The sequence below is a fragment of the Suricata suricatta genome, chromosome 7 (assembly GCF_006229205.1).
Source record: "Suricata suricatta isolate VVHF042 chromosome 7, meerkat_22Aug2017_6uvM2_HiC, whole genome shotgun sequence".
Lineage (NCBI taxonomy): Eukaryota > Metazoa > Chordata > Mammalia > Carnivora > Herpestidae > Suricata > Suricata suricatta.
The window spans coordinates 105487305-105498999 of record NC_043706.1 but is presented as its reverse complement, the minus strand read 5'-3'; positions in this window follow the sequence as shown (position 1 = coordinate 105498999).

The following is an 11695-nucleotide window of genomic DNA, read 5'->3' as shown; positions in this document are numbered from 1 at the left end:
CTGAGCACCTACCAACCTAATTTAGAAAACAGTCCAATTCCAATCTCATAGAGCAGAAATCTCACTGAAAGTGTGTTCTCAGGACCCTGTGTTTAGTGTTGCCAAAGTCCCTGTCGTATTTGAGAGAAAGCAGTTAGATGGAGCTATTTTTCTTGGTTCAGACTTGCTGTGATCCTTGTCCACGATTACAGTTCCTTCAGATCCATGACTAGGAACTTGTTAGCCTGAGATTTAGCACTATCCCATGCCAGAATTGGGGAGGGGAAGCTGTATTTAATTCCTCTAAGCTTAGAAATTAAGGTGGTGGCAACTTTGGCCCATTGGTCTCATTTGAGGTGTTTCTCTTTTCCGTTTGCATATTTAAAACCTTTCAATTTCCATTTTCCCATTTGAATCTTGTGCTTCTGGCACTCCAGAGCATAATGAGTGTGAACTCTGTCTAGAGACATAGTCATCAAATATCTTGTGAGCAGGCTTTTTAAGCCCTGCACCTGTTCTTTTCTTTTATTATGAATTGTCTAATACCAGAAACATGCTTCTAGGGAAGTTATTCCATAGCACCTGCCTGAGACTCACTCTAATAGATTTCCGAACTAACGTTCCTTTTGGTAATTCTGAATACAGTGCCCCTAGGGATCTGCTCTTTAAGGCATTTTTCTTGGTTTTAAATGTTCCTGGTTGTGAGTAACATTACTTTCTCCCACATCATTTTCTGTAGCTGTAGGATATTTGTTTCTAGCTTCATTTCTCCCTACTGTTCTGTTAAATCTTCAGAGAAGCTCAATTGAATTAAAAACAATTTTTTTAAAGTTTATTTATTGTGAGAGAGAAAGCACGTAAGCTGGGAAGGGGCAAAGACAGAGAGAGTTCAGATCTACTGCCAGACTGATGCAGGGCTTGAACCCAAGAATTGTGCCAGTCAAGACCTGAGCCAAAATCAAGAGTCAGACGCTTAACCCACGGAGCCACCCAGGTGCCTCTCAATTGAATTTTTAATCGGTTTCTTAAATTGTTTCCTTCCTTTAGCATTGTTTGCTTGCTGTAAAAGGTTTTTTTCCCTTTAATTTTTTCTTTGTATTTCTCCTCTATTCCTCCAGATTATATGTAGATGCTGATAGTAGGATAATGGGATTCTGAGACTGTCAAACCTTTGCTTGTCGAATATATCTTTTCCAGTTTATACATTTTGAGTGGATAATCCCACCAATATTTTCCCATCCGGCCAACATCTAGCACAAACTCCATCTGCTTTTGTCCTGTCTGGTTCCACTGTAATATGCCCCATCTTTGCTTTTCCATGCCTTAGAGTCCTGATTTCACTCATGTGCTTTCAGGGTACAGTACCATCTGAAACTCACCTAATAATTCTTGGTGTATTTTACCATGATGATCTGGCTTTCTCCCCTCAAATCTTTGCAGGTTTTTATTTGAACAACTTAGTATTGCTATCCTAAGCTTACGAGATTGTTCCCCAACTACTCTGACAATGGACTCTATATTTGCAGCTTGAGAAACTACCTCTTAGTAGTTTCTAGGATCCTGGTCTCCTTAGAGGAATCCTTCCTTCCTTCCTTCTTCCTCCCTCCCTCCCTTCCTTCCTTCCTTCCTTCCTTCCTTCCTTCCTTCCTTCCTTCCTTCAGATATTACCTCTGTCTTCCTCTCTCAGATGTTGTTGGGCCTTAGTAGCCATTAGATCTCTCTCTCTCTCTTTTTGTCTTTCTTTAATGCATTCTTTAACACAAGCAATCCTGGGTGCATCTTTTTTTTTTTTTTCCTTTTTATATTTCTATTCCAGCCTTCAGAATCTCATTTTCTCCATTGCATTTGTCTGTCCTTCCCCCCCGCCCCCGTTTTTCAGTTTTTTCCTATGAAGATATCTCTCTTCCTTCCTCCAGCTTAGATGGTCTCTTCTTTTGTATGTGTCCAATATTCCACCAGAAAAAATGAGTTTGAATGAGCACTGGGTGTTATATGGAAACCAACTTGATGATAAACTCTAAAGGAAAAAAGAAACAGAACAACAAAAAAATGAAAAAAAGGTAAATTTGAGTCAGATTTTACAGGATCTGCCATAGAAATTCTATTCTATAGATGAATGTGGTTGCGTATTAGTATTACCTGGGGAGCTTTAAAAAATCCATTGTTCAGACCCTACGCACACCTCTATCATGGAGCGGGCTTCTCTGCAAATGGAATCTGTGGCCTAAGTCTCCATCCTGCCACCTGTGATTGCCCAAGGTGTTGCCATGGAGGCTTCCTTCAGCCCACATGCTACAGCATGGCAACCGGCCCCTCCAGCAGCTCGCTCCTGGTCACCCACGACTATTGCTGGCATCATGTGGATTCCACTCCCAGTAAGAGCTTCTGCAGAAGTGCAGAGTATCCTGGGGAAGCCATTCCTCATCAGCCCACCTCCCCCAGGCCAACCCAGGTCTCTAGTGGGCCAGCTTCTTGTTGGGGAAGTTCACTCTCCTGTTCCTGCTACTGTGTTGAAGTCCCCAGAATGCTCCGAATATCCTTAGGCCTCCAGGGACATGATCACCTGTGACTTGGCTCTGGAAGCCAGGAGAAAGTGGCATGGTATCCACTCTGGTAAAGCCAATACTGGGCCCCAGTCCTGTGTGGCTACCACCAGGATTCTGGAGGTGCTAGACTCATCATCAGAGCCCCTCTCCTCTGCTGCAGCAAGCAGAAGCATTTGGGCTCTTTTATATTAAAACAGCAAAAGAACAAAAAGGAAGTTCAGAGAACCCCACTCTTTACTATCCAAGCTACATGCAAGACTTCCTGACACCATGTAACTGTGTGCCTTCTACCAAGTGGAAAATAAACTCCAAGCAGCCAGTAAAAAACAAGAAACAAAACCAACAAAACAAAACAAAACGACAACCCCCCCCCCTCAATCCAGCGTTTAGGGCTTACTTTCAGAGACTTTGAGTTAATTGATATGACAGAGACTGGATGTGGGTGTTTTTAAACGTCTACCCTGGTGATTCTAATTCTCAAGAACTGTGAAGGGTCTGAAATTTTAGTCTGATAGCTAAAAAGTTAGTCTGTCACAGTTTCAAGAATGCTGGTATAAAACATGAGATTCCTTTGTCAGAGATGAAGGACAGATTATTACTCATAGAAATATCAGTAGCCAGAGTATTAGCATGTGTAGTGAGTGTGTGTGTGTGTGTGTGCATGTGCACGTGTGCATGCACATGTGTGTGCTGCTTCCTTAATTCCCATAGGATGATACAAAGAAGGTCAGATGACATCTATACCCATAGTGGGTTTCATTACAGGAGAGCATCCTTGAGTTTAGGGGACCTGAAAATTTTATACTGGAATGTAGCATGCCTCCCTTTTGCTGCAGGAGAGATACTATATTTTCTATATAAATATCCTGAAAATATAATGTAAAACAAAAGGCAGTTAGTGCTTTGTTTCACACAATGAGCAAAATGCAGTAGGCCTATGGAAATTGACTTCCAACAGAGTTGAGACTCTTTCTGTAGAGAAAGGGGAATCCTAAAGTTGTTTTAAGCAGGTAAATAAAGTACTTTAAAAATACAGAGATTTTTTACAAGGAAAGAATGAAAGCAGAGTAAAAACTTGGAAGCCATTATACTTATTCAGATAAAAGTTGAAAAAGGCTTTGGCCAGTTGGTGCTTGGAGATGGGAATTAAAATTTTAAAGAAAAATTGATAAGCACAGGTTATTGCTTATACATGAGGGGAAGAAGTGACAGTAGAATCCAGTTTTCTTTGTGGAAAAGTTAATTTTAATTTTTTTAATAGACAAAGGACTGTTCACATAATCAATTTCTTCTTGAGTAAGCTTTAGTCATTTATACTTTTAAAGGAATCTATCCATTTCATATACCTTGTTGAATTTATAAACAAAATTGTTAGCCAGACAGAAATATTATATAAAAATAATTGTCCATTGGTTTTAAACCAATGAAAATATAAGTTTCTTTTCCCACTAAGAAAATAATCCCCCTTCTTTTCCCTTTTTTCCTTCCTTCCTTCCTTATTTTCTTTCTTTCTCTCTTTCCTCCTTTCTTTTCTTCCCACATCTCTGGAGAATTAGTATGACATAGGGAAAAGTGCCTTCAACTTTGTAATTGTTCAGACCACCCATCAACAATTATTTCTTGAACATTTACTATGTGCTTGGCACTGGTTGGGGAACTGAGGGTACATTAGTGAATTATATTGTCTGCTCTGATTGAGAAAATATTCAAGTGAATAAAGACAGTATTTGATCTCTGAACTCCAGTTTCCTCATTTCTAAAATGTAATTTTCCTAAAATAGGGGCATTGTGACTTAATGAGGTAATGAATGCTAAGTTCCTGAAATTTACTTTTTTGAAATTTACTAAACTCCAGGTGGAGTGGCCAGAAGTCTGGGGTTCCTTGACAACATATACAGTTGTATGCTGCTCATTAGTTGCTGTCTCGGGCTTCCCAAGCAGGTGACTTAAAATCAGCCTTCTCTGAAAGTTCTTTGAGGCTGACATTTTTCTTCTAAATGTATAAAAAACACCTTTCTCTCTTGTTACTTCACCACACACGTGGTCTCTTGGCCCCACCTAGGTGACTTTGACAATATTTCTGGTGTCTATACATAATATACTCGGTCAAGTAGCCGGAAACCAGGTACAGGCTACAAAATTTATGTTTTAAGCCAGAGAATTTTATACATGGTTTTTATTCTATAGTACATTTCAAACCAAAGGGTGTTGTGAACATGAGGAAAAGGCACAGGAAGAGTTTAGCATGGCACAGGTTTTTCTTTATTAGTTTATGTTAGTTTTATTTCATAATAGCAATATGAAAGACAAAACGGTATCTTTTGATTTATGTAGTTCTTGTGACTCACTTTGCTTTTAGTCTGGAGCCCTATAACAGCCACCTGAGGTATGGTCTATGATAACCACTCAGAAATGTACTGCCTAGCAGGCTGCCATGCTTAAATAATCTAGTTTGTTATTTCACTCAGCAGTAATGCAGCTTTGAGGGAGATTAATCCAGTGCCAAATACTCTTTCCTAAAGTAAAGCAAAGTTCAGAGCCTTAAAGAAATAGACCTTTCTTTTAAGAGGTTTCTGATTATTGAATATTATGTGGATTACTGCCATCTCTTTATGATAAAAGAGCAACCAACACTTTTATTCTCTTACTATAAATCAGAAAGTGATTTTAGGGTGCCTGGGTGGCTCAGTCAGTTAAGCATCTGACTTTAAAATTTTTTTTGATGTTTATTTATTATTGAGACAGAGAGAAACAGAGCATGAATGGGGGAGGCACAGAAAGAGAGGGAGACATAGAATCTGAAGCAGGCTCCAGGCTCTGAGCTGTCAGCACGGAGTCCAATGCAGGGCTTGAACCCACAAACCGTGAGATCATGACCCGAGCCGAAGTTGGACGCTTAACCAACTGAGCCACTCAGGCGCCCCAAGTATCTGACTCTTGATATTGGCTTAGGTCATGATGTTACAGTCATGGGATGGAGCCCCATGTCAGGCTCTGCACTAAGCATGGAGCCTGCTTGGGATTCTCTCTCTCCCTATCTCTGCCTCTCTGCCACACCCCCTCAAAAATAAGATAAATAAACTTTAAAAATAAAATGATTTTAAATTGAAAGTATATTAGAAGGTTTTTAATAAATTTTTCATGTGTGACTAAAGTTTTTGGTAATTCAATACACAATTATATTTGGAACTAATACATATAGCTAACTTGTGGGTTTTTGGAGGGGTCACAAAGAATTCATAGATTATTCAAGCTAGATAGTTCACTTGATGACAAATTGATTTCTATGAGGTCAGTATGCCTTACCTCTCTATATGTGCTAGAAACACATTCTGGGGGCGCCTGGTGGCTCAGTCAATTAAGCATCCGGCTTCAACTCAGGTCACGATCTCACAGTTTGTGGGTTCGAGCCCCGAGTCGGGCTCTGTGCTGACAGCTCAGAGCCTGGAGCCTGCTTCAGATTCTGTGTCTCCCTCTCTCTCTGACCCTCCCTTGCTCGCGCTGTCTCTGTCTCTCAAAAATAAAATAAAAACCATAAAAGAAAAAAAAAGAAACACATTCTGTTCCTTGACCACAGGCTTTATTCAGGTCTCTGGTTAGCTGTTCTTTATATACTTGTCAGAAAGTGAAATTGGAGTAAACACATTTATTAATAGAAATCAATTTAAAGTTGCATCTTGTGACAGTTCTTTGGAATTTCATCTGTGAAATCATCTTATCACTAAACTATGCCTTCTAGTAGGAAAATATGGGAGGAAATAAGAGACCAAGTAAACACATATTCAGCAATGTGATGCACTAAATACTTTGAGGAGTCTTCTAAATTACTTAGAAGAGTTTATTAGTTGTATGTGCATCAGTGATATTTTAATAAAAATAACCACAGTGCTTTCACAAGATAACCTGTTAAAATGATTTTATAAGTATTTTCTCTCTAGCTATCAGTAAATGCAATTAAATGGGCTTATAAAATCTTTTCAGTAAATGCAATACCTCACTGTCCAATTCACATATTTGGATGATTACGTGCAGTTACTAGTGGCAGCACAGTGCTATGTAGAGAGAATGGGTTTTGGAGTCAGAAAAATTTTGGTTTGAATTCTCATTTACCATTTTCCCACTGTCTGGGAAAGACTATGAGTCTTTTAGTAATAGAAAGTCAATAACATATACTTCCTAAGATTGCTGTAAATATTGTATTTGATGCCCTCACATCAAAATGGGAATATAGTAGCTGTTCATTGAATTGGGTTACTTTCTCCTGAGATTTTCAAAAGTATGCCAAGGGGGATTGACCTATGCCTGGGCTTTTTGCCATTACCATGAGTATTTGCAAGATTAAAAGTATAAGAAATAAGATCATCTATGCTTCTGTAACTTACTGAGGGTGAAAACCTCTAACAGAAACATAGTAATTTATTGACAAGTAACCTCCACACTCAATGTGGAGCTCAAACCTACAACCCCAAAATAGTCATGTGAGTTCTACCAGCTCAGCCAGCCAGGCACCCTGAGATAGTCATTTCTAATGTTGGACATAAATATGAAATATCTTCCTATTTTCATTAGCTCAGAAGTCTGTATCTGTTTTCCTCAAAGCAAAACAAAGCCAATGAGTCTTCATTTTGTAAATTTTATTAAAAACTTTGTTATTTTTATCTTTATTTTATTTAAAGATGCACACACAAATGGATTTTAAACAAAAAAGAGTACCTACTGAGTGTTACTGAAGAACCAAGCAAACCTCAGTTTTATCTTAACTTTCTATTGATATATTTCTATTGAGGGCTTGGGAGGTTAGATGTTCAAATTTTTATTCTTCCTGTCTCATTATTTATGCTTAGTCTTCTCTGGGATTTGCTACAGAAAATAGCAAAGAGAGAGGAAAAGAATATGTTGACCTGGATTCTGAATCCTCATTCTTTTGTACAAAACTTTTTTTTTTTTTACCATCTCTTGATTTATTTCCATGTCAAGTATCCAATAAGTGCTTTGCACAAAAACTATGCTAGCTTTGAAGCACTTAAATTAGTGTTTCGGTTTTTACTGGGGAAGGACAAAATTCATGTGGGTTGTTGCTGGAACAAGATATGCATTTGAAACTCAGGAATTCCACAATGATTTTTATCTTTTTTTTTTCTTTTTTGTAACAACTATCAGGGTTGGGATATTGCATTTGTATTGTTTGTTTAATTTATCTTTAAGAGGAATTGAAGTCTGTACACAAAATGAGTTTTCAGCTTGTTAGAGCATCAATGTTGGTGATTTAGAATGTGGAACTATTTTTTTGAAATAGTAATAAGTCAGTGGTTTACAATCTAATTAGCTCTGTGCTCCTGGGAAATCTTAACGTTCTTACTTATAAGAACAGCATGAAAACTTCTCCTTGATGGTAAAAGTTCTCCAAGAACATTACTAAAGTGACAATGTATTTGAGCTGTACCTGTTTTTTCATTTTGATAGTTACTCAGTATCATTTAGATTCTTCATGTCCTTCAAATTGGTAATATGTTATTTCTCTGTTGCTTGAATTTAATTTGTTTTTAGTGAATTGCTTCAGGCTATTATATTTCAGCCTAGGAGTATCTTCATTTTACAGGTGAAGATGAATTATTTGTATCTTGTAAATGAAGTTTAGTAAGAGGATAGGAAGAGAGCATGAATGATAGAATGTTATATATGCTAAGGATTAAAATATTACAGCTATTGTTAAATTTGATCTCAGCATGGGGACCACAGTGAAGGAAAAAAGAAGCTTGTGGTAAACAAAACTTTGAGCTAGAAGATGTAATGTTTGGCTTCTAGTCTTAAATCTGCCACAAATTTCCTATATGGTTCTGAGTATCTACCTCTCTGGGCTCAGTTTCCTTCTGTAAAATTACCGTGTGTTCCACAAGTTTCTCTTCCTACTTTTAACATTTTCCTATTTTAACATCCAACTGGGTACAAATATTGGATACAAATATCATCAAACTACCTGGTGGGAATAAGCCCAGAAACTTCCCTGACTACAAAAGATTTAGTTTGAAATGCTTCTAGAAACTAGGATGGAAGGGGCGCCTGAATGGCTTAGTCAGTTGAATTGAATGACTGACTCTTGGTTTCAGCATAGGTGAACTGATTTCACAGTTTGTGGGTTCGAGCCCCGCATCAGGCTCTGTGCTGACAGTGTGGAGCCTCGTTGGGATTCTCCCCTCTCTCTGCCTTCTCCTCTCTCTCCCTCTCAAAAATGAATACACAAACATAAAAAAAAAAAGAAGAGAAACTAAGATGAAAAACAAGAGCCAAGTGTGCTTGTATGTGGAAATCAGATACCTGGATAGGACTCAGGAGGTAACATATGACCATCGACAAGCTAGCCCAACGGTTTCAAAGTCTGAGCAGTCTGGACTTATGGGATTTACAAGAGCCATTAGTGTAGGGCAAATGAATAGAAGAATAGACTTACGGCAGTAGCTCCAAGAAAACTTTAATAGTTTAGGTAGGACTTTGCCTCTTTAATCCCTTATACACTCCCTGTTCAGGCAGAATTCAAACCCAATTATGTCTGGCTTAGGAACTGGAGGAAGAGAAAGTACAGCAAAAAGATACTGCTCATGTGAACTGAATCTGGGTAAAGAAGAAGGTAGAATAATCCTTATATATGTAAATCAAATCAGTTTTCTCTTTAATTTATGATTTTTAATAAAAATCACTTTTTTATATGTCATTGAATTTAGGCATGACTTGATATATAAGGTTACAAATAATGAACCATACTTCATAATTTTCCTGGTGACGAGCACTTAATTTTAAAAAAGCACTGTTGATTTAATCATATAAATGTTTTGAACCTTTACATCTCTGAAATTTAAGAATATAAACTGAAAATTTGACATCTCCACAAAAATGGAAATGATTCATTTTCACTGAGTTTTCTTTTCTCGGAGGTATGTATGAGATAAAGGCAATATAGATATGACTTTATAAATAAAAAGTGAAAGTGAAAAATCCAGTTCCTAGGAAAAAAGATACATTGAAATGCTTATTGGATACATCTATTTGAAAATCATGCCATTAACTCATCTTCTGAACTCCCCTTTCTTTTACTCTGCAACCCTGTGTTTCTTATTTACTTGAAGCATCCACCCTTAAGACTAAAAAAGTAAATAATTAAATTTAAAAAACTCCATCCTTTTTCTTTTCCTCTCTCTGGCCTTTTGTAGCCAGGCAGGTTGTAAGCAAGCCCTGTTGATTCTCCATCTAAAATGGATCTAAAATCTAACTTTTTTCCATGCCCGTTGGTATCCTAAGCAGCTCCTTACCCACATTTCCCAATCGCCATTGCCTTCTTAACTTTTTCTCACTATATTCTAATTCACTGATAACTTCCACACGTCCTTTTATTTTCTTACTCTGAATTTTATGTTGTGGGCAAGGCACTTAATTCATTTATCTATATTTTATAAATCCAAGATACACAAAGTATAACTACAATAAAAGTTTGGTCTACATTTAATAATCAGCATAGTCACACTAGGCAAATACGCTCTTTTAGCATCCTGTATGGCCCTCCATTTGTGAATCTGGCATCGTGGGGCTGCAGGCTGCGTACCACTGCTCCAATCTATTTGAGTGAAATACCAGCTCCGTTACGTCTAGGGAGACCACACAATTGTCCAAACTGGAGCACTTTGGAGAGTGAAAGGGAGGATATTCATAGTTATAATTATGCCTGGACAGTGTTGTAAACTGCAATTGTCCCAGCAAAGTAGGAAGTAGGATCATGCTAGTAATGTTGCTCCCTTCTGTGACCCCAGTGCCTTCCACCAGCTATGAATAGAACTAAATCTTTTTTAGCCTGGCATTCAGGAACTTCATATTAACTTTTTGTGTCTCTCTGATGGATGCATTCTCTGATTTTGTCACATTCTTTTCTAACCTTGCACATTTGCTTATGTTATCTTCTTCCCGGAACATCATTCCTACCCATGTCACCTATTTAATCCCTACACAACTTTTTTTTAAGTTTATTTATTTTCAGAGGGGGGGTGGGCATGGTGGGGTGTGTGTGATAGTGGGGTAGGGCAGAGAAAGAGGGACAGACAGAATCCCAAGCAAGCTCTGTGCACAGCACAGAGCCTGTACTGGGCTCAGTCTTGTGACCCTTGAGATTAGGACCTGAGCCAAAATGAAGAACTGGCTGCCCAACTGACTGAGCCACCCAGGTGCCCTACTGCCCAACTTTTTTTTTTATGTTTATTTATTTTTGATAGTGGGGAGACAGAGTGTGAGTTGGTGAGGGGCAGAGAGAGAGGGAAACAAAGAATAAATATGAAGCAGGCTCCAGCTAACTGCTAGCTCCAGCTAACAGCCCAGAGCCTAATGTGGAGCTCAAACCCAAGAACCACAAGATCATGACCTGAGCAGAAGTCATCTGCCCAACCAACTGAGCCACTCAGATGCCCCCCTTCCTGCCCCACCCAACTTTTAATGTAGAGTTTATCCTTTCAATTTCCCAGAAAGCTCCCCTACTTTAGTTACTGTGATTAATTTCTCTCCGGACTCATAAGTACTAGTGATCACTTGGCCCATATATGCAGTCTTGCACTGATAAAAGATGTTTAGGTTTAATTCTTTGATATGGATTTCAGATTCACCAAAGGCACCTTTTCTATATAATAGTTCCTTTTAACACTTTAGGGTCTTCTTTCACCCTTTCTTGCCACTATTATCTAGACACTGGGTATATTACAAGGAACTCTGGAGGTAATGTCAAAACGAAGGAAGGCATTCTAGAAGCCAAAGGCTGAAGAAAGAGAATCTTTACATGAGATGAGAACTACAGAGGCTGGAGAGGTGGACAAAACTGCAAACTTCATGCATACACCAGTAGATAATAGAATGGGGTTGAAGTGCTATGTCATGAAAGGTGGATCATGGAAAAGAGAAGAAGTTGGTTGGGAACATCATGGGAGAAGTTGGAGTCATGGTAACAGCAAGATTCTGAACATCGCCTAGACCTGGAAATTTGTTACTGAAAATGGTCCACAGTCCAGCAGCATTGGAATCACCTAGGAGCTTATAAATGCAGATCCTTAGTCCCCACTCTAGACCCACTGAGTCAGAAACTTCATTTTAACAGGATCCCTAGGAGATTCTTTTGGGAAAAACCGGTCTGCAATATCCAC